This window comes from Arachis stenosperma, chromosome 6, assembly GCF_014773155.1.
Source record: "Arachis stenosperma cultivar V10309 chromosome 6, arast.V10309.gnm1.PFL2, whole genome shotgun sequence".
Lineage (NCBI taxonomy): Eukaryota > Viridiplantae > Streptophyta > Magnoliopsida > Fabales > Fabaceae > Arachis > Arachis stenosperma.
Window position 1 is genome coordinate 26543311 of NC_080382.1, and position 24126 is coordinate 26567436.

Genomic DNA, 24126 nt, shown 5'->3' on the forward strand with positions numbered 1-24126 from the left:
TCAGTTTTTAGCTGAGTTCTTGCAAATCTGTGACACAGTCAAGACTAATGGGGTTAACCCTGAGGTCTACAGACTGATGCTATTCCCTTTTGCTGTAAGAGACAGAGCTAGAATATGGTTGGATTCTCAACCTAAAGAAAGCCTGGACTCTTGGGAAAAGCTAGTCAATGCCTTCTTGGCAAAGTTCTTTCCACCACAAAGATGGAGTAAGCTTAGAGTGGAAGTCCAAACCTTCAGACAGAAGGATGGAGAATCCCTCTATGAAGCTTGGGAAAGATACAAACAATTAATCAGAAGATGTCCCTCAGACATGCTTTCTGAATGGAGCATCATAGGTATCTTCTATGATGGTCTCTCTGAACTATCCAAGATGTCTTTGGATAGCTCTGCTGGAGGATCTCTTCATCTGAAGAAGACGCCTGCAGAAGCTCAAGAATTGATTGAAATGGTTGCAAATAACCAATTCATGTACACTTCTGAAAGGAATCCTGTGAACAATGGGACTAGTCAGAAGAAAGGAGTTCTTGAGATTGATACTCTGAATGCCATATTGGCTCAGAACAAGATATTGACTCAACAAGTCAATTTGATTTCTCAAAGTCTGTCTGGAATGCAAAATGCACCAAACAGTACTAAGGATGCTTCATCTGAAGAAGAAGCTTATGATCCTGAGAACCCTTCCATGGAAGAGGTGAATTACCTAGGAGAACCCTATGGAAACACCTATAATTCTTCATGGAGAAATCACCCAAATCTCTCATGGAAGAATCAAGAGAGACCTCAACAAGGTTTCAATAATAATGGTGGAAGAAACAGGTTTAACAATGGTAAACCTTTTCCATCATCTTCTCAGCAACAGACAGAGAGTTCTAAGCAGAATACTTCTGACTTAGCAACAATGGTCTCTGATCTAATAAAGACCACTCAAAGTTTCATGAATGAAACAAGGTCCTCCATCAGAAATTTGGAAGGACAAGTGGGTCAGCTGAGCAAGAAAGTTACTGAACTCCCTCCTAGCACTCTCCCAAGTAATACAGAAGAAAATCCAAAAGGAGAGTGCAAAGCCATAGACATGGCCGAATATGGAGAGGAAAGAAAGGAGGAGGACGCCACTGAGGAAGACCTCAGTGGGCGTGTACCAATCTCCTCTGAGTTCCTCAATGAGGAACAATGGGAATCTGAAGCTCAAAATGAGACCATAGAGATTCCATTGGACTTACTTCTGCCATTCATGAGCTCTGATGAGTATTCTTCCTCTGAAGAGGATGAGTATGTCACTGAAGAGCAAGTTGCTAAATACCTTGGAGCAATCATGAAACTGAATGACAAGTTATTTGGAAATGAGACTTGGGAGGATGAACCACCCTTGCTCACCAAAGAACTGAATGACTTGTCTAGGCAGAAACTGCCTCAAAAGAGGCAAGATCCTGGGAAGTTTTCTATACCTTGTACCATAGGCACCATGACCTTCAAGAAGGCCTTGTGTGACTTGGGGTCAAGTGTAAACCTCATGCCCCTCTCTGTAATGGAGAAATTAGGGATCTTTGAGGTGCAAGCTGCAAAAATCTCACTAGAGATGGCAGACAACTCAAGAAAACAAGCCTATGGACTTGTAGAGGATGTTCTGGTTAAGGTTGAAGACCATTACATTCCTACTGACTTCATAGTCCTAGAGACTGGGAAGTGCATGGATGAATCCATCATCCTTGGCAGACCCTTTCTAGCCACAGCAAAGGCTGTGATTGATGTTGATAGAGGAGAGTTGATCATTCAAGTGAATGAAGAATCCTTGGTGTTTAAGGCCCAAGGATATCCCTCTGTCATCATGGAGAAGAAGCATGAAGAGCTTCTCTCAAAACAGAGCCAAACAGAGCCCCCACAGTCAAACTCTAAGTTTGGTGTTGGGAGGCCACAACCAAACTCTAAGTTTGGTGTTGAACCCCCACATTCAAACTCTAAATTTGGTGTTGGGAGGTTTCAACATTGCTCTGATCATTTGTGAGGCTCCATGAGAGTCCTCTGTCAAGCTAATGACATTAAAGAAGCGCTTGTTGGGAGGCAACCCAATGTTTTATAATTAATTATTTTCTTTTGTTATTTTATCTTTTTTGTAGGTTGATGATCATAAGAAGTCACAAAAACAATGAAAAAAGCAAAAACAAAATGAAAAACAGGAAGAAAAACAGCACACCCTGGAGAAGAAGAAGCTGGCGTTCAAACGCCAGTAATGCTAGCTGTTGGGCGTTTAACGCCCAGTCTGGCACCATTCTGGGCGTTTAACGCCAGAAAGGGGCACCAGACTGGCGTTAAACGCCAGTAAAGGGTAAAAACCTGGCGTTAAACGCCAGGAATGGGCACCAGCCCGGCGTTTAACGCCAGAAAAGGCTCAAAACGTGGATTTTGATGCCATTTGGTGCAAGGATGCCTTTCCCTTGACACTACAGGATCTGTGGACCCCACAGGACCCTACCATCACTCTCTCTCTTCTTCCCCCATTCACCAATCACCTCAACACCTCTTCCCCAAAAACCCTTCACCTATCAAATCCCATCTTTCTCTTCACCACTCACATCCATCCTTCATAAAATCCCCACCAACCTCACCCTTCAAATTCAAACCACTTTCCCTCCCAAACCCACCCTCAAATGGCCGAACCCTCATCCCCCTCTTTCCTATATAAACCCCTCTTTACCCCTTCATTTTCCACAACCTAAACACCCTTTCTTCCCTTCTTGGCCGAACACACTACCATCTCCCTCTTCCTCATTTCTTCTTCTTCTACTCTCTTCTTTCTTCTTTTGCTCGAGGACGAGCAAACATTTTAAGTTTGGTGTGGTAAAAGCGTTGCTTTTTCATAACCATTTATGGCATCCAAGGCCGGAGAAACCTCTAGAAAGAGGAAAGGGAAGGCAAAGGCTTCCACCTCCGAGTCATGGGAGATGGATAGATTCCTCTCAAGGGTGCATCAAGACCACTTCTATGAAGTTGTGGCCTTGAAGAAGGTGATCCCCGAAGTCCCCTTTTCACTCAAAAAGGGTGAATATCCGGAGATCCGCCATGAGATCCGAAGAAGAGGTTGGGAAGTACTTACCAACCCCATTCAACAAGTCGGAATCTTGATGGTTCAAGAGTTCTATGCCAATGCATGGATCACCAAGAACCATGACCAAAGTGTGAACCCGGATCCAAAGAATTATCTTACTATGGTTCGGGGGAAATACTTGGATTTTAGTCTGGAAAGTGTGAGGGTGGCGTTCAACTTGCCTATGATGCAAGGAGATGAGCATCCTTACACTAGAAGGGTCAACTTTGATCAAAGGTTGGACCAAGTCCTCACAGTCATATGTGAAGAGGGCGCACAATGGAAGCAAGATTCAAGAGGAAAGCCGGTCCAATTGAGAAGGCATGACCTCAAACCCGTGGCTAGAGGATGGTTAGAGTTCATACAACGCTCAATCATCCCCACTAGCAACCGGTCCGAAGTTACCATAGACCGGGCTATCATGATCCATAGCATCATGATTGGAGAAGAAATAGAGGTTCATGAGGTTATAGCCCAAGAACTCTATAGGGTGGCGGACAAGACCTCTACCTTGGCAAGGTTAGCCTTTCCTCACCTCATTTGTCACCTCTGTTATTCAGTGGGAGTTGACATAGAGGGAGACATCACCATTGATGAGGACAAGCCCATCACTAAGAAAAGGATGGAGTACACAAGAGAACCCACTCATCATGAGATCCCTAAGATTCCTCAAGGGATGAATTTTCCTCCACAAGACTATTGGGGGCAACTAAACACCTCCCTAGGAGAGTTGAGTTCCAATATGGGACAACTAAGGGTGGAGCACCAAGAACACTCCATTCTCCTCCATGAAATTAGAGAAGAACAAAGAATCATGAGAGAGGAGCAACAAAGACAAGGAAGAGACATTGAGGAGCTCAAGCACTCCATAGGATCTTCAAGAGAAAGAAAGAGCCGCCATCACTAAGGTGGACCCGTTCTTTAATCTCCTTGTTCTTTATTTTTCTGTTTTTCGAATTTTAGTGCTTTCTGTTTATCCATGTTTGTGTCTTATGATCATTAGTGTCTTAGTGTCCATGCCTTAAAGCTGTGAATATGAATCCATCACCTTTCTTAAATGAAAACTGTTTTTATCACAAAAGAACAAGAAGTACAGGATTTCAAATTCATCTTTAAAACTAGCTTAATTAGTTTGATGTGGTGACAATACTTGTTGTTTTCTGAATGTATGCTTAAACAGTGCATATGTCTTTTGAATTTGTTGTTCATGAATGTTAAAATTGTTGGCTCTTGAAAAAATGATGGAAAAGGAGACATGTTACTGAGGATCTGAAAAATCATAAAAATGATTCTTGAAGCAAGAAAAAGCAGTGAATACAAAAAAAAGGAGAAAAAGAAGGAGAAAAACGAAAAAAAAGGGAGAAAAAGAAAAAGAAAGAAAAAGAAAGAAATAAAGTTGTGATCCAAGGCAAAAAGAGTGTGCTTAAGAACCCTGGACACCTCTAATTGGGGACTTTAGCAAAGCTGAGTCACAATCTGAAAAGGTTCACCCAATTATGTGTCTGTGGCATGTATGTATCCGGTGGTAATACTGGAAGACAAAGTGCTTTGGGCCACAGCCAAGACTCAATAAGTAACTGTGTTCAAGAATCATCATACTTAACTAGGAGAATCAATAACACTATCTGGATTCTGAGTTCCTAAAGAAGCCAATCATTCTGAATTTCAGAGGATAAAGTGAGATGCCAAAACTGTTTGGAGGCAAAAAGCTACTAGTCCCGCTCATCTAATTTGGAGTTATGTTTCATTGATAATTTGGAGTCTATAGTATATTCTCTTCTTTTTATCTTATTTGATTTTCAGTTGCTTGGGGACAAGCAACAATTTAAGTTTGGTGTTGTGATGAGCGGATAATTTGTATGCTTTTTGGCATTGTTTTTAGTATGTTTTTAGTAGTTTTAGTTTAGTTTTTATTATATTTTTATTAGTTTTTAATTAAAATTCACTTTTCTGGACTTTACTATGAGTTTGTGTGTTTTTCTGTGATTTCAGGTATTTTCTGGCTGAAATTGAGGGACCTGAGCAAAAATCTGATTCAGAGACTGAAAAGGACTGCAGATGCTGTTGGATTCTGACCTCCCTGCACTCGAAGTGGATTTTCTGGAGCTACAGAAGCCCAATTGACGCGCTCTCAACGGCATTGGAAAGTAGACATCCTGGGCTTTCCAGCAATATATAATAGTCCATACTTTGCCCAAGATTTGATGGCCCAAACCGGCGTTCAAAGTCACCCTCAGAATTCCCAGCGTTAAACGCCGGAACTGGCACCTAATCGGGAGTTAAACGCCCAAACTGGCATAAAAGCTGGAGTTAAACGCCAGGAAGAGTCTCTACACGAAAAATGCTTCATTGCTCAGCCTAAGCACACACCAAGTGGGCCCGGAAGTGGATTTTTATGTCATTTACTCATCTTTGTACACCTTAGGCTACTAGTTTCTATAAGTAGGACCTTTTACTATTGTATTTGATATCTAGGAATCTTCGGACATCTTGGTAGCTATCTTTGAGTTTTATGCTATCTTAGATCATTGAGAGGCTGGCCATTCGGCCATGCCTAGACCTTATGCTTATGTATTTTCAACGGTGGAGTTTCTACACACCATAGATTAAGGTGTGGAGCTCTACTGTACCTCGAGTATTAATGCAATTACTAATTGTTCTTCCATTCAATTCCGCTTGTTCTTATCCAAGATATCACTTGTTCTTCAACATGATGAAGGTGATGATTGACGCCCATCACCATTCTCACCCATGAACAAGGTGACTGACAACCATTCTTGTTCTACAAGCATCTGAGGCTTAGTGAATATCTCTTGGATTCTTCGGAATCTTCGTGGTATAGGCAGGACCTGATGGCGGCATTCAAGAGAATCCGGAAGGTCTAAACCTTGTCTGTGGTATTCTGAGTAGGATTCAATGATTGAATGACTGTGACGTGCTTCAAACCTGTAACCTACTGGGCGTTAGTGACAGACGCAAAAGAGTTATTCTATTCCGGTAGGGGAGGGAACCAAACCGGTGATTGGCAGCACTGTGACAGAGTGTGTGCATTAGCTTTCACTGCGCGGATGGGAGGTAGCTGCTGACAACAGTGAAACCTTACACGAGCTTGCCATGGAAAGGAGTAAGAAAGGATTGGATGAAGGCATTAGGAAAGCAGAGAGACGGAAGGGAAGGCATCTTCATACACTTGTCTGAAGCTCTTACACCAATGATATACATAAGTATCACTATCCTTATCTTCTATGTTATTTTCGTTCATCATCATATATATTTGAGTTTGCCTGACTAAGATTTACAAGATGACCATAGCTTGCTTCAATACTAACAATCTCCGTGGGATCGACCCTTACTCACGTAAGGTTTATTACTTGGACGACCCAGTGCACTTGCTGGTTAGTTGTGCGAAGTTGTGTAATGCCATGGTATTGAGCCACCAAGTTCTTGGAGCCATTACCGGGGATTATTTGAGTTGTGAAAAAGTATTGTTCACAATTTCGCGCACCAAGTTTTTGGCGCCGTTGCCGGGGATTGTTCAAGTTTTGAGCAAGCTTTTGGTAACATCAGTGCCAAGATCCGGCAACAACATCAAGTTCTTGGTGTTATTGCCCGGGATTGGTTAGAAATGTGTTTTGGAGTTTTGGATAAGAAGCATGAAAAGTAAATGGCAATGAAAATAAACTAACAACTGTAAAAGGCTCTTGGTAAGGTATGAAAATTAGAAGTCCTATCCTAGTTATCCTTCTCAATTGTGATGAGAATTGTTCATTGCTACCACTTAGTTAACCCTTACTAAATAAAGAAAAGTAAAGTGGATGAATTGACTTGAGCCACAAGTCCTAGCCAACTCCCAAGGAAAGACTAGCTTTAGTGCACTCCAAACCAATTAGCAATCTCTCCAATTACCAATCAACAAATGAATTGGATAACTCAAGTGTCACTAATTACTCTACCTAGGCCAAGAGGAACAAAATCTATACTATATCTAGAAGAGGCATTTCAACAAACACATAAAAGGCAATAAAAGTAAACAACATAAATTGCAAGAATTAAAGAGAGATCTAACTACAAAGGCAAGAGATCAACAATAGAAAAGCAAAGAAGAACAATTATTATGAATTACCTCTTATTGAATTGAAAGAAAATGGAAGGAACAATAGTAGATCTACAACAAAGTATAAGAACAACATAAAGGAAATTACAACAAAGGAGTAGAAGAATGATGAATGTAACAACAAAGAATTGAGAAGTAGAAGTAGAAGAGAACATGAATTGAAACCTAGATCTAAGAACTAAACCTAATCCTAATCCTAATTCTAGAGAGAAGTGAGAGCTTCTCTCTCTAGAAACTAACTCTAACTAATCCTAATGAGTGGAAATGAACTAATGTGAGATAATCCCCCTTTGCTCTTCAATCCTTGGCTTCAAATAGCAATTTAGGCGCCAAAGTTGGTTGGGATTGGGCCCCACAACCCTTGAGAATTCGTTGGTCACGTTTTCATTAAAAAATCATAAACCAGCACCGACGCGTACGCGCACAGCACGTGTACGCGTCCATGGGGTGATTTGCAGGTGCGCGCAAGCGCCAGGTGAGAGAAGTGACAGCTTCTCTCTCTAGAAACTAACTCTAACTAATCCTAATGAGTGGAAATGAACTAATGTGAGATAATCCCCCTTTGCTCTTCAATCCTTGGCTTTAAATAGCAGTTTAGGCGCCAAAGTTGGTTGGGATTGGGCCCCACAACCCTTGAGAATTCGTTGGTCACGTTTTCATTAAAAAATCATAAACCAGCACCGACGCGTACGCGCACAGCACGTGTACGCGTCCATGGGGTGATTCGCAGGTGCGCGCGCGCGTCCATGGGCGTGTTCAACTTCTTTGACTTTTCATGATTTCTCCACTTTGTATGCTTTCCTCTTCACTCCTTTGATCCATTCCTAGCCTTTTCAATCTGAAATCACTAACAAACATATCAAGGCATCTAGTGGAATCAAAGGGAGATTAAAACCATCAAATTAAGGGTCTAAAAGCATGTTTTTACATCTAAGCACAAATAAGGAGACAATCACAAAACCATGCTATTTCATTGAATAAATGTGGGTAAAAGGTGATAAAATCCCATAAATCAAGCATAAGATAAACCCCTACAAATGGGGTTTATCAACCTCCCCACACTTAAACCAAGCATGTCCTCATGCTTAAACCAAGAATGAAGTAAGGGTATGGCATTTATTCAATGGAAACTAATTAAATACAATCTATCTATATGCAACTATCTACATGAATGCAATTGCTTGGTCACAATAAATCAATTCCCAAGAAGCATATATGCATACGGGCTAAGGACTAACAAGTCTAATCCACAATTGAATTGAGTTATTAAATATTTTTGCAAACTTGCATGAAAGTTATGATCATAGGTGAAAACATGTAATTGAGCATCGAACCCTCACCGGATGTGTTTGCACTCTATTCGCTCAAGTGTTTAGGGTCGATTCTCTCAATTCTCCCCTAATCATGCTTTCCAAGATTTGTTTTTCTTCTAACAATCAACATATATTTCATGCATGCATACATCTATCATGAGGTCTTTTTCTTAGGTTGTAATGGGGCTAGGGTCAAGGTAGGATCATATATGGCTAGTGGACTTAGGATTTGAATCTTTGATTAACTTAATCTTTCCCACCTAACCTATATAATGACCTATACAATTAAGTACTAATCTAACTACCCATTCCTCACTTTTTCACATACTCATGCATTTTCTTTTCATTTCACAACACTTATGCATTAATCTTATTGAGCTTCGCTTTGGGGCATTTTGTCCCCTTTTTATTATTTTTCTTCATTTTTTTTCTTTTCTTTCTTTTTCTATTTTTTTTCTTTTCTTTTCCATATTGTTTTTCTTTTTCTTTTGTTTTTCTCATCATTTTTTTTCTTTCTATATACAAGAGCATCAATGCATAAGGTTTTACATTTGATCAATACATGAGTATGTACCCAATTCCCAATATTTTCAATAACAATACAAAATACACTTTTATTCACCCAAGGTCCCAAGGTTCCCACACTTGAATGATACTCACACACACTAGCCTAAGCTAATCAAGATCCAAATAAGGACATTTATTGTTTTCCGCTTTAGGCTTGTAATGTGCTAAAATTAAGAACAAAGTGGGTTAATCGTAGGCTCAAAGTTGGCTAACAATGGAAGGTAAAAGGTAAGGCCATTTGGGTAAGTGAGCTAATGAAATGATGGCCTCAATCATATAAATGTATGTATACATGGAACAATGGACATAAAGAATCAAACAAATCAAAGATCACAATCATAGAGAGAGAATAATGCACACAAGAAGGAAAATAAGTGGTTATAAGATGTAACCACACCATTAGGCTCAAGTCTCACTTGCTTGTGTTCTTAGCTCAAAAACATGATCCACAATATATATAATTCAAGCAAGTTCTATGAAAAGTTTTTACTTAAATCAATTGAGATGCCCTATAGATAGAAATCCTGAAAAATTTTCATTATCTTGACTAAGCTTATTGTGTATATATATGCAATAAGAATCCTAAAAACCTAAAATGAAATGCCAAAGTGTTGGGATTAGAAATTTGTCACCCAAAATCGCCGATCGGTCAGACGACCTCCCCACACTTAAAAGTTTGCACCGTCCTCGGTGTACTTAAAGATGAGCAAGGGGGTACGGCGACTCTCCGGATTGCTGCGTGTTCTTAGTCTTGCTTCCGTTATTGCTTGTGGTGCATTGTTCATGAAAAACAAAAATATAACACCATAAGATGAGAAGATATAAAGATAAGGAAGCATACATTGTTGGAATGAGGTACTAATCACTAGAATTGAGTGAGTGAATTAGTGTGACATTAATGAAAAGTATGTGTGTGAATTCTAAATTGCGCGGTTTAGAACACACATTAGCATAAAAGTTATGTCACAAAAGAAGCATGTACATCACTTATCCTAGTGTGCTTGAGATGCTTTAAGTAAACTTGTAAGGTAAAACAAGCATTAGAGAAGCATGGAAGCATTCAAGCTAAAACATATGGATGCATATAATCATGAAACACTATGCATTAAGGTAAATGCTCAACATCATCTATCAAGAGGTTGTCTAATCGAGGAAAAGGATTCAAATCACATGATGGCTAGCTACAACATGCAATTCAAAAGATTTACAAGCTCGAAGACAATTCTCATCACTTGGTATTTTTCAAAAGGTAAGCATGAAAAACTCAAAACCAAGTAGCAAAATATAACCTCAATTATAGAATCCAACAAAAATTATCTAAAAATATTCATGCTAAAATAGCATTTAGGCAATAAGGGGCAGCAATGTATAGTAAACAAAGTCAATAATCCAACACTTATGATGAAAAGAGAGAAAATAAAATGAAAATTAAACTAAAACTAACTAATCAACTAACCAACTAACTAATTAACTAACTAAAATAAATGGTTATCCATGGTGTTTGGGAGTGTTGGATGAGGGGTAGGAGGAGGGAAGGAAGAAAGAAGAAGGAAAAAAAATGGAAAGAGGGGAAGAAACGAAATGTGGTGAAGGAAGGAAATCCGCATGTACGCACGCATGGCGCGTGAGCGCGGATGGTGGTGTAATGGACGCGACGTGTACGCGTACAAAGTGCGTCCGCGTCGATGGCTTATTCCGAGAGCAGCGCGTACGCGTCATGTGCGCGAGCGCGCAAATAGGTTTGTGCCAAAGGCACAACATTGGCATGACGCAGGCACAACTCTCTGGAAAAATGCATGGAGGGTGGAACTTCTCAATCCACGCGTACGCACGCATGGCGCGCTCGCGTGGATGGTCCAAAACGCTTGATGCACGCGTACACGTGAAGTGCGCGTACGCGTGGATGATGCTCTGTTTTTCAAAAATTTTTGCTATGTTTTTGCACCAATCCAAGCATTCTAAACCTCCAAGCATCTACCAAAACACCCTAAAACCTTATTTAACATGATAAAATACTAATTAAACTCAACCAACTAATCTAAACATGAAATTAAACTAGTTCTACCAATATGTACAAAAGAGAAAATGAAAGGATTTTACCATGGTGGGGTGTCTCCCACCTAGCACTTTTATTTATTGTCCTTAAGTTGGACTTATGGAGAGCTCCTCTCAAGGTGGCTTGTGCTTGTATTCATCTTGGAACTTCCACCAATACTTGGACTTCCAATAAGCTCCATTATTCAAGATTAATATCTCTAAGCTTTGATGGAGTTCTTCACAAACCATGGGCTCCCAATGTTGATCCTCATGTGTTCCCGGATCCCATATCTTGTTTCTACACCCATCTTTGAGTTGATTATCATTATTTCACTTGGGTGGCATAATCTTGGAATTTTCATTTAAGCAACCAAACATCATCCTAGACCCAAGCAATCTAGCTCTATACCAAACCTTGCAATTGAGCTTTGAACATGCAACCATAATGAACCTAGAATGATGTTTCCAACCACTAACCATATCCTTTTTACTCTTAAAGCCACAAACATGTCTAAGTTGACCATTGATGAGCGGATAATTTGTACGCTTTTTGGTATTGTTTTTAGTATGTTTTTAGTATGTTTTAGTTAGTTTTTAGTATATTTTTATTAGTTTTTAGTTAAAATTCACTTTTCTGGACTTTACTATGAGTTTGTGTGTTTTTCTGTGATTTCATGTATTTTCTGGCTGAAATTGAGGGACCTGAGCAAAAATCTGATTCAGAGACTGAAAAGGACTGCAGATGCTGTTGGATTCTGACCTCCCTGCACTCGAAGTGGATTTTCTGGAGCTACAGAAGCCCAATTGGCGCGCTCTCAACGGAGTTGGAAAGTAGACATCCTGGGCTTTCCAGCAATGTATAATAATCCATACTTTATCCAAGATTTGATGGCCCAAATCGGCGTTCTAAATCAGCTCAAGAATGCCCGGCGTTAAACGCCGGAACTGGCACAAGAATGGGAGTTAAACGCCCAAACTGGCACAAAAGCTGGCGTTTAACTCCAAGAAGAGTCTCTACACGAAAATGCTTCAATGCTCAGCCCAAGCACACACCAAGTGGGCCCGGAAGTGGATTTTTCTGTCATTTACTCATTTCTGTAAACCTTAGGCTACTAGTTCTTTATAAATAAGACCTTTTGCTATTGTATTTTTATCTTGGTAGCTATCTTTGAGTAGTTTTATGCTATCTTAGATCATGGGGCTGGCCTCACGGCCATGCCTAAACCTTGTTCTTATGTATTTTCAACGGTGGAGTTTCTACACACCATAGATTAAGGTGTGGAGCTCTGCTGTACCTCGAGTATTAATGCAATTACTATTGTTCTTCTATTCAATTCAGCTTGTTCTTATTCCAAGATATTCATTCGCACTCAAGAACTTGATGAATGTGATGATTATATGATGCTCATCATCATTCTCACTTATGAACACGTGCCTGACAACCACTCCCGTTCTACAAGCAAACAAGGCTTGAATGTTTATCTCTTGGATTCTTTAACCGGAATCTTCGTGGTATAAGCTAGAATTGATGGCGGCATTCAAGAGAATCCGGAAGGTCTAAACCTTGTCTGTGGTATTCTGAGTAGGATTCAATGATTGAATGACTGTGACGAGCTTCAAACTCCTGAAGGCTGGGCGTTAGTGACAGACGCAAAAGAATCAATGGATTCTACTCCAACCTGATTGAGAACCGACAGATGAATAGCCGTGCCGTGACAGGGTGCGTTGAACATTTTCACTGAGAGGACGGGACTGTAGCCACTGACAATGGTGATGCCCAACATACAGCTTGCCATGGAAAGGAGTAAGAAGGATTGGATGAAGACAGTAGGAAAGCAGAGAGACGGAAGGGACAAAGCATCTCCATACGCTTATCTGAAATTTTCACCAATGAAATACATAAGTATCTCTATCTTTATCTTTATGTTTTATTCATATATCATCCATAACCATTTGAATCTGCCTGACTGAGATTTACAAGGTGACCATAGCTTGCTTCATACCAACAATCTCCGTGGGATCGACCCTTACTCGCGTAAGGTTTATTACTTGGACGACCCAGTGCACTTACTGGTTAGTTGTGCGAAGTTGTGTTTATACCATGGTATTGAGCACTAAGTTTTTGGATTCATTACCGGGGATTATTTGAGTTGTGAAAAGTATTGATCACAATTTCGTGCACCAACCATCCGTTTCAATCAAACCATATTCAAGGGGAATAATAAAGCTTAAGTATAAAGAATTTATCCACTTGAATGAAAGGATGGATGGTGGTGGCTTGGGGAGAGGTATTCCCAATGTGCTAGCAAGATTTACTCCCTTGTTTTCTTCCTTTTCAATCTCCACCTCTTGACAACTTTCTTCAATTTCAATCCTTTGTTCATCAATTTCGTCTACTTCTTCTCCATCACTCAAGTCATAAATTGGAGGACGAGAAAAATCTACCTCCACATCACTTTCAAATTCATTGGGGAAAGGTTCTTCAAATTCAAAGGATTCACCACCAAGAAGGTTTGATGCTTGATTTTCATCTCCAAGGGAACTCAATTCTTGCTTCATTCTCTCCAAGTCTTCATATAGAATATGCCTCGGAGGTTGTGCACATTCCTCCTCAACATCAAATTTACTCTTCTTGGAGGGATTTTCTTTGATTTTAGCTTCCCATGGAGGTTCCTCATCTCCTAAGTCTTCAACCACTTCTTCCTTTTCTTCAAAAATCATAGGCTTCTCCAATTGTTCTAATACAAAGTGGCATTCCTCATTTTCCACCGAGTTTCCAATCTCTCCTTCATGCTATACTCTTTAATTGGTTCTCCAATTAGTTCTCCACATGTGACCATGGGAGTGCTTTGAGTGCTCAAGCATTGGGAGGCTGATGAGCGGATAATTTATACGCTTTTTGGCACTGTTTTTAGGTTGTTTTTAGTATGATCTAGTTACTTTGAGGGATGTTTTCATTAGTTTTTATGTTAAATTCACATTTCTGGACTTTACTAGGAGTTTGTGTGTTTTTCTGTGATTTCAGGTAATTTCTGGCTGAAATTGAGGGACCTGAGCAAAACTCTGAAAGCAAGGCTGACAAAGGACTGCTGATGCTATTGGATTCTGACCTCCCTGCACTCGAAATGGATTTTCTGGCGCTACAGAACTCCAAATGGCGCGCTCTCAACGGCGTTGGAAAGTAGACATCCAGAGCTTTTCAGAAATATATAATAGTCCATACTTTATTTGGGAATTGACGACGTAAACTGGCGCTCAACGCCAGTTCCATGTTGCTGTCTGGAGTCAAACGCCAGAAACACGTCACGAACCAGAGTTGAACGCCCAAAACACGTTACAACTTAGCGTTCAACTCCAAAAGAAGCCTCAGCTCGTGGATAGATCAAGCTCAGCCCAAACATACACCAAGTGGGCCCTGGAAGTGGATTTATGCATCAATTACTTACTTCTGCAAACCCTAGTAGCTAGTTTATTATAAATAGAACTCTTTACTGGTGTATTATACATCTGGGGACGATTAGTTCTCAGATCATGGGGGCTGGCCATTCGGCCATGCCTGGACCTCTCACTTATGTATTTTCAACGGTGGAGTTTTTACACACCATAGATTAAGGGTGTGGAGCTCTGCTGTACCTCAAGTTTCAATGCAATTACTATTATTTTCTATTCAATTCTCTTTATTCCTATTTTAAGATATTCGTTGCACTTCAACATGATGAATGTGATGATCCGTGACACTCATCATCATTCACACCTATGAACACGTGTGACTGACAACCACTTCCGTTCTACTTTAGACCGGGCGCATATATCTTGAATTCCTTAATCAGAATCTTCGTGGTATAAACTAGAATTGATGGCGGCATTCATGAGAATCCAGAAAGTCTAAACCTTGTCTGTGGTATTCCGAGTAGGATTCTGGGATTGAATGACTGTGACGAGCTTCAAACTCCTGAAGGTTGGGCGTTAGTGATAGACGCAAAAGAATCAAGGGATTCTACTCCAACCTGATTGAGAACCGACAGATGATTAGCCGTGCTGTGACTGAGTATTTGGACCTTTTTCACTGAGAGGATGGGAAGTAGCCATTGACAACGGTGATGCCCTACATACAGCTTGCCATGGAAAGGAGTAAGAAGGATTGGATGAATGTAATAAGAAAGTAGAGATCCGGAAGGAACACAGCATCTCCATGCGCCTATCTGAAATTCCCACCATGGAATTATATGAGTAACTTTATCTTTATTTTCTGTTTATTTTATTTCTCATCTAAATATCTAATCCAATCATAGTTAAATCCGCCTGACTGGGATTTACAAGATGACCATAGCTTGCTTCATACCAACAATCTTCGTGGGATCGACCCTTACTCACGTAAGGTATTACTTGGATGACCCAGTGCACTTGCTGGTTAGTTGTGCGAAGTTGTGAACCATGGCATTGACACCAAGTTTTTGGCGCCATTTCCAGGGAAAGAAAAAGCAATGAATTTTACAAAATGCAATAACATATGAATCACAATTTCGTGCACCAAGTTTTTGGCGCCGTTGCCGGGGATTGTTCGAGTATGGACAACTGACGGCTCATCTTGTTGCCCAGATTGGGTAATTTTATTTTTTTATTTTGTTTTATTGTTCTTAAATTTTGAAAAAAAAATTTAAAACAAAAAAAATTGAAAAAAAATTATATTACTTATCCTGTTCTTCAGAACTTTTAAGAATGGATTCTAGAGTTTCATGAAGCATGTTGAAGCTTGGCTGGCTGTAAAGCCATGTCTAAATTCTTTTGGACTGAGGCTTCAAAACCATCTTCATAGAGGCAAACTAATTTGAATATTAGCTGTATGCTAAAGCTTGGCTGGCCATTGGCCATGTCTAGTGTTTTGGACTGGAGCTTTCATTGAAAGCTTGGCTGGCTATTAAGCCATGTCTAATTCCTGGACCGGAGCTTTAGACTAACATTGCGAAGATTCCTGGAATCCTTAATAAAAATTTTGAATTTCTTATTTTCTTTTTCTTATATGTTTTTCGAAAAAAATCAAATAAAATACAAAAAAATTAGAAAATCATAAAAATCAAAAATATTTTGTGTTTCTTGTTTGAGTCTTGTGTCAAGTCATAAGTTTGGTGTCAATTGCATGTTCATCTTTTTCTTGCATAAAATTTTCGAAAAATTAATGCATTCATGGTGTTCTTCATGATCTTCAAGTTGTTCTTGATGAATCCTCTTGTTTGATCTTCATATTTTCTTGTTTTGTGTTGTATGGTATTTTTCATATGCATTCTTGCATTCATAGAGTCTAAACATGAAAAATTTCTAAGTTTGGTGTCTTGCATGTTTTCTTTACATTGAAATTTTTTCAAAAATATGTTCTTGATGTTCATCATGATCTTCAAAGTATTCTTGGTGTTCATCTTGATATTCATAGTGTTCTTGCATGCATCATGTGTTTTGATCCAAAATTTTCATGCATTGAGTATTTTCAGTGTTTTTCTCTCTCATCATAAAAAAATTCAAAAAAAAATCAAAAAATCAAAAAAATATCTTATCTTTTTAAATCTTATCTTTTTAAAATCTTTTTCAAAAATCATATCTTTTCCATTTTTTTTATATTCAAAAATTTCAAAAATCTTTTTAAAAAAAATATTTTCAAAATCTTTTTCTTATCTTTATATCATATTTTTGAAAATTTCATCAAAAATTAATGTTTTGATTCAAAAATTTCAAATTTGTTACTTTCTTGTTAAGAAAGATTCAAATTTTAAGTTCTAGAATCATATCTTGTGATTTCTTGTGAGTCAAGTCATTAGTTGTGATTTTAAAATTCAAATCTTTTCAAAACTAATTTCAATCATATCTTTTTAAAACCATATCTTTTAAAATCATATCTTTTCAAAAATATCTTTTCAAATCTTATCTTTCCAAAATCATATCTTTTTTAATCATATCTTTTCATATCATATCTTTTTCAAACTTTAATTTCAAAAATCTTTTCTAAACTCTTATCTTTTCAAAATTAATTTTCAAAACTTTTTCAACTAACTAATTGATTTATTTGTTTGTTTTATCTTTTATCCTTTTCAAAACCACCTAACTACTTTTTCCTCTTCAATTTTCGAAAATATCTCACCTCTTTTTCAAAATTCTTTTTAATTAACTAATTGTTTCAAATTTTAATTTTAACTTTATTTTTTCCTTTAATTTTCGAAATTACTAACCCATTTTTCAAAATTATTTTCGAATTTCTCTCCTCCTCACCTCTTTCTATTTATTTTATTTATTTACTAACACTTCTCTTCATCCTAAAATTCGAACCCCCTCTCTCTGAGTTCGAATTTTCTTCTTCTCCTTCTTATTCTTCTTCTTTTCTACTCACATAAAGGAACCTCTATATCTGGACAAAGAGGATCCCTATTATTATTTTATGTTCCCTTCTTTTTCATATGAGCAGGAGCAAGGACAAGAACATTCTTATTGAAGCAGATCCTGAACCTGAAAGGACTCTGAAGAGGAAGTCAAGAGAAACTAAAAATCAACAATTCAGAGAAACCTCAAAAAAAAAGAGAAAAAAAAAGAGAAAAGGGAAGACAATAAGCTTCCACCTCCGAGTCATGGGAGATGGAAAGACTCATCTAAAGGGTTTATAGCTCAGTGGTAGAATATTTGACTGCAAATCAAGAGATCCCTGAGATACCTAAGGGGATAAATTATCCTCCACACAACTATTGGGAGCAAATAAAGATAAGAGCACTAAAATCACTAGGGATCAAGCAACAGAGGCAAGGAAGAGACATAAAGGAGCCCAAAAAGCATCAATGGTCCTTCAAGAAGGCACCACCCTCACTAAGGTGGACTCATTCCTTGTTCTTAAATTTTTTTTCTGCTTTTCATTTTTTTATGTTATATGTTTATCTATGTTTATGTCTTTATTACATGATTATTATTATTTAGTAACTATGTCTTAAGGCTATGAATAATTCTATGAATCCTTCACCTCTCTTAAATGAAAAATGTTTTTAATTCAAAAGAACAAGAAGTACATGAATTTCAAATTTATCCTTGAGTTTAGTTTAATTATATTGATGTGGTGACAATACTTTTTGTTTTCTGAATGAATGCTTGAACAGTGCATAAATTTTGATCTTGTTGTTTATGAATGTTAAAATTGTTGGCTCTTGAAAGAATGATGAACAAAGAGAAATGTTATTGACAATCTGAAAAATCATAAATTTGATTCTTGAAGCAAGAAAAAGCAGTGAATGGCGAAAAAAATAAAAAAAAATAATTGGCAAAAAAAATAGAAAGAAAGAAAGAAAAAGCAAGCAGAAAAAGCCAATAGCCCTTAAAACCAAAAGGCAAGGGTAAAAAGGATCCAAGGTTTTGAGCATCAATGGATAGGAGGGCCCAAGGAAATAAAATCCAGGCCAAAGCGGCTAAATCAAGCTGTCCCTAACCATGTGCTTGTGGCATGCAGGTCCAAGTGAAAAGCTTGAGACTGAGTGGTTAAAGTCGTGATCCAAAGCAAAAAGAGTGTGCTTAAGAGCTCTGGACACCTCTAACTGGGGACTTTAGCAAAGCTGAGTCACAATCTGAAAAGGTTCACCCAGTTATGTGTCTGTGGCATTTATGTATCCGATGGTCATACTGGAAAACAAAGTGCTTAGAGCCACGGCCAAGACTCATAAAAGTAGCTGTGTTCAAGAATCAACATACTTAACTAGGAAAATCAATAACACTATCCGAAATTCTAAGTTCCTAGAAAAGCCAATCATTCTAAACTTCAAGGGAAAAAGTGAGATGCCAAAACTGTTCAGAAGCAAAAAGCTACAAGTCCCGCTCATCTAATTAGAATTAATATTCATTGATATTTTGGAATTTATAGTATATTCTCTTCTTTTTATCCTATTTGATTTTCAGTTGCTTGGGGACAAGCAACAATTTAAGTTTGGTGTTGTGATGAGCGGATAATTTATACGCTTTTTGGCATTATTTTTACGTAGTTTTTAATATGATTTAGTTACTTTTAGGGATGTTTTCATTAGTTTTTATGTTAAATTCACATTTCTGGACTTTACTAGGAGTTTTTGTGTTTTTCTGTGATTTCAGGTAATTTCTGGCTGAAATTGAGGGACCTGAGCAAAACTCTGAAAGCAAGGCTGACAAAGGACTGCTGATGCTGTTGGATTCTGACCTCCCTGCACTCGAAATAGATTTTATGGAGCTACAGAACTCCAAATGGCGCGCTCTCAACGGCGTTGAAAAGTAGACATCCAGAGCTTTCCAGAAATATATAATAGTTCATACTTTATTTGGGAATTGGCGACGTAAACTGGCGCTCAACGCCAGTTCCATGTTGCTGTCTAGAGTCAAACGCCAGAAACACGTCACGAACCAGAGTTGAACGCCCAAAACACGTTACAACTTGGCGTTCAACTCCAAAAGAAGCCTCAGCTCGTGGATAGATCAAGCTCAGCCCAAACATACACCAAGTGGGCCCTAGAAGTGGATTTATGCATCAATTACTTACTTTTGTAAACCCTAGTAGCTAGTTTATTATAAATAGAACTCTTTATTGGTGTATTATACATCTGGGGACGATTAGTTCTCAGATCATGGGGGCTGGCCATTCGGCCATGCCTGGACCTCTCACTTATGTATTTTCAACGGTGGAGTTTTTACACACCATAGATTAAGGGTGTGGAGCTCTGCTGTACCTCAAGTTTCAATGCAATTACTATTATTTTCTATTCAATTCTCTTTATTCCTATTTTAAGATATTCGTTGCACTTCAACATGATGAATGTGATGATCCATGACACTCATCATCATTCACACCTATGAACGCTTGTGACTGACAACCACTTCCGTTCTACTTTAGACCGGGCACATATCTCTTGGATTCCTTAATCAGAATCTTCGTGGTATAAGCTAGAATTGATGGCGGCATTCATGAGAATCCAGAAAGTCTAAACCTTGTCTGTGGTATTCCGAGTAGGATTCTGGGATTGAATGACTATGACGAGCTTCAAACTCCTGAAGGTTGGGCGTTAGTGACAGACGCAAAAGAATCAAGGGATTCTACTCCAACCTGTTTGAGAACCGACAGATGATTAGCCGTGCTGTGATAGAGCATTTGGACCTTTTTCACTGAGAGGATGGGAAGTAGCCATTGACAACGGTGATGCCCTACATATGAATCACAATTTCGTGCACCAGAGGCTAAAATGCTTACTACCTTGGTCAAGGTAGCCATAAATTCTAGTGTCTCCCTTTGCATTTCTCCTTGCCCTTGAAGTATAAGGCTAAGGATTTCATCCATTGAGGATTGGAGTGGATAAAAGGGTTCATTATCTTGGAGAAAGGGTTCATTATAGGAAGGTGGTTCTTCTTGGTAAGGTGGTGGTGTGTATTGAGGTGGTTCTTGGGAGTAGTAATCTTGGACTTGTGGTTCTATGTATGGCTCATATGGTTCAAAAGGAGGTTGGTATGGTGGGTAAGGATCATGGTCATATGGAGGTGTTTGTTGAAAATAGGCTTGTGAGTGTGGTTGAGGGTCATGTTGAGGATATGACTCATAGGCATATGGTGGTGGTTCTTGAAAATCACAAGGAGATTCACCATAGCCATTGGATTGATATGCATCATAGAATGGCTCTTCTTCATAGTGCATTGGTGGAGGTTGTTGCCATGAGGATTGATCATATACATATAGCTCCTCCCACCTTTGGTTGTCCCATCCTTGATGCATCTCTTCATTGTAGCTCTCATCACCTACAACATAGTTGTAATCACACTCATAGCCAAAATGAGAATTCATGGTGAAAAGACAGGGCAAAAAAAAATAGTAACAAATAAAGAGAACAAACTAAAAACTAACAAAGAGGCAAAAAAGTAAACATATTCACAATATTCACATATATACAATAACCAATAACACAACACCATTGCAATTCCCCGGCAACGGCGCCATTTTGATGAATGAATTTTTGACGGTTTAGAATTTCACTAATGAAATCTCGTTGTAAAGTATAGTTTCTAAACCAAACAATAATCCTTTCATACAAAAAGTTGTTTGTCACTAGTACAAACCCCTAAAATTTATAAACCGAAGTATTGGACCTCGGGTCGTTCTCCCTATGAATTGTAATGAAGTGTCTTATCATTGGTTGTGAGTTATATTTGGGGTTTTTAAGATTTTGGACAAGAAATATAAATGGCAAAGAAAATAAACTAACAACTAACAAAGCTCTTAGCAAGATATGAGAACTAGAAGTCCTATCCTAGTTATCCTCCTCAATTGTGATAACAAATTGTCCATTACTCCCACTTAGTTAACCTCTAACCATGGAGGAAAGTCAAGTGGATGAATCAATTTGATTCCTCAAGTCCTAATCAACTCCTAAAGGAAAGACTAGCTTTAGAGGCATTCAAATCAATTAGCAACTTCTAATCGTCAATCAACAAGGGAATTAGATAACTCAAGAGTCACTAATTACTCTACCTAGGCCAAGAGGAACAAAACCTACACTAAAATCTAACCAAGCATTTCATCAAACACTTGGAAGACATAAAAGGAAAGCATAGTAAATTGATAACAAGAATAGAATCTAACAACAATTATTGAAATGAATTAACAACAACAATCAATTAAATCACAATTATCATGAATTACCTCAAATTGCATTATTGAAAGAAAACAAAGGAACAACAATCTATCCAAAACAAAATGAAGAATTACAATTATTAAAGCACATAACTAGAAAGAGGAAGAGGAGAAGATTAAGTCTTGATAAAAGAGAAGTGAATTAAAGCATGAATTAAACTTAGATCTAAGAAGAGAGATTAACCTAAACCTAATCCTAATTCTAGAGAGAAGTGAGAGCTTCTCTCTCTAAAACTACTTCTAAACTAAAACTAATGATGCTATATGATTGATTGATGGATCCCCTCTCAATCCTTGATCCTTTTATTCCTTTCTATCAGCAATTGGCGCCAAAATGGGTTAAGAAACCCTTCCAAATCGCCAGGCACGTGCTGCTTTAATGAATTAATGTGCGGACTTCGACGCGTGCGCGCACGGTCTCCCTGGCCGATTCTGCAATGTGCGCGTGAGCGCCTTGTGCGCGTGTGCGTGCTTGGCTGATTTCACTTTTTTGACTTTTTATGCTTCTCTCCACTTGTATGCTTCCTTCCTTGCTCCCTTTGATCCATGCCTAGTCTATTTCAATCCTGGAATTACTAGCAAACACATCAAGGCATCTTGTGGAATCAAAGAGGAATTAGAATTTATCAAAATAAGGCTTAAAAAGCATGTTTTTACACTTAAGCACAAATATAGGAGAGATTACAAAACCATGCTAATTCATAGGCTAAATGCGAGAAAAGGTCATCAAAATACTCTAAATTCAATACAAGATAAACCCTAAAAATGGGGTTTATCAGCCACTTTATAGTAGCCTTTTCCTAAGACCTCTCTAATTTTGTATGGTCCTTTTCAATTAGCAGCGAGCTTGCCATCCCCAGATTTGTTGACTCCTATGTCGTTTCTGATCAAGATCAGGTCCTCTGGGGTGAAGCTTTTTTGAATGACCTTTTTGTTATATCTGTTTGTCATCTTTTGTTTCAACGCTGCCTCTCTTATCTGGGCTTGTTCTCGGACTTCAGGGAGTAACTCAAGTTCTTCTTTGTGCCCTTGTACATTCCTGACCTCATCGTAGAAGCTCACCCTTGGACTTTTCTTGTTGATTTCTACTGGTATCATGGCTTCCACGCCGTAAGCAAGTCGGAAGGGTGTTTCCCCTGTGGCAGATTGATGTGTAGTCCGATAAGCCCAAAGCACTTGTGGGAGCTCCTCGGCCCAGGCTCCCTTTGCATCCTGCAACCTTTTTTTCAGCCCTGCCAGTATGACCTTATTTGCTGCCTCGACTTGTCCATTCGCTTGTGGATGTTCCACCGATGTAAACTGATGTTTTATTTTCATACTGGCCACTAGATTTTTGAAGGTTGAGTCGGTGAACTGAGTGCCATTATCAGTGGTGATGGAGTGAGGTACTCCATACCTGGTGATAATATTTTTGTAGAGAAACTTCCGACTTTTTTGAGCGGTGATGGTGGCTAATGGTTCTGCCTCTATCCACTTTGTGAAGTAATCCACTCCCATTATTAGGTATTTTACTTGTCCCGGCGCTTGGGGGAATGGTCCCAGCAAGTCTAATCCCCATTTTGCGGAAGGCCACAGAGAAGTTATACTAATGAGCTCCTCGAGAAGAGCTACGTGAAAGTTTGCATGTATTTGGCATGGCTGGCACCTCTTCACAAATTATGTGGCGTACTTTTGCAAGGTCGGCCAGTAGCACCCAGCTCGGATTACCTTTCTGGCTAACGATCTGGCTCCAAGATGGTTTCCGCAGATTCCATTGTGAACCTCCTCTAATACTTCGGTTGTCCTTGAGGTCGGAACGCACTTTAGCAGTGGTGTTGATATTCCCCTTTTATAGAGGATATTTTTCACCAAAGTATAGTTTTGTGCTTCCTTCCGGATCTTCTTGGCCTCTTTTTCCTCTTTAGGGAGGACGTCGAAATTTAGATATTCGACTAGGGGCTTCATCAATCCGAGGTCTGGTCCGGTGACTTCAAGGGCATCTTGAGCGACCTCTGTTTTGGCCACAGAAGGTTCTGGAACAGTTTCTTGAATCAGGCTTCTGTTGTTCCCTCCTGGTTTGGTACTTGCAAGCTTGGAGAGGGCGTCTGCCCTGCTGTTGAGGTCTCGAGTTATATGCTTAATCTCGGTTTCTTCAAAGTGCCTAAAATGCTCCAAGGTTTTGTCTAAGTACATTTTCATATTGGGGTCTTTGGCCTGATACTCCCCATTTATTTGGGAGGTCACCACTTGAGAGTTACTGAATATCACTGCTTTTGTCGCACCGACTTCTTCTGCCAGCTTTAGTCCTACAATCAAGGCTTTATATTCTGCCTGATTGTCGGAGGCTGGAAATTCAAATTTGAGGGAGACT

At 38.9% G+C, this 24126-nt stretch overlaps 1 non-coding gene across 1 annotated transcript; it reads right to left on the bottom strand.

Moving 5' to 3' along the window:
* Positions 1 to 208: 208 nt before the first annotated feature.
* LOC130938363 (small nucleolar RNA R71) lies at positions 209 to 316 on the bottom strand. Its single transcript, XR_009069532.1, has one exon. It is a non-coding gene; the product is annotated as a small nucleolar RNA R71 (small nucleolar RNA).
* Between the last annotated feature and the right edge of the window lie 23810 nt (positions 317 to 24126).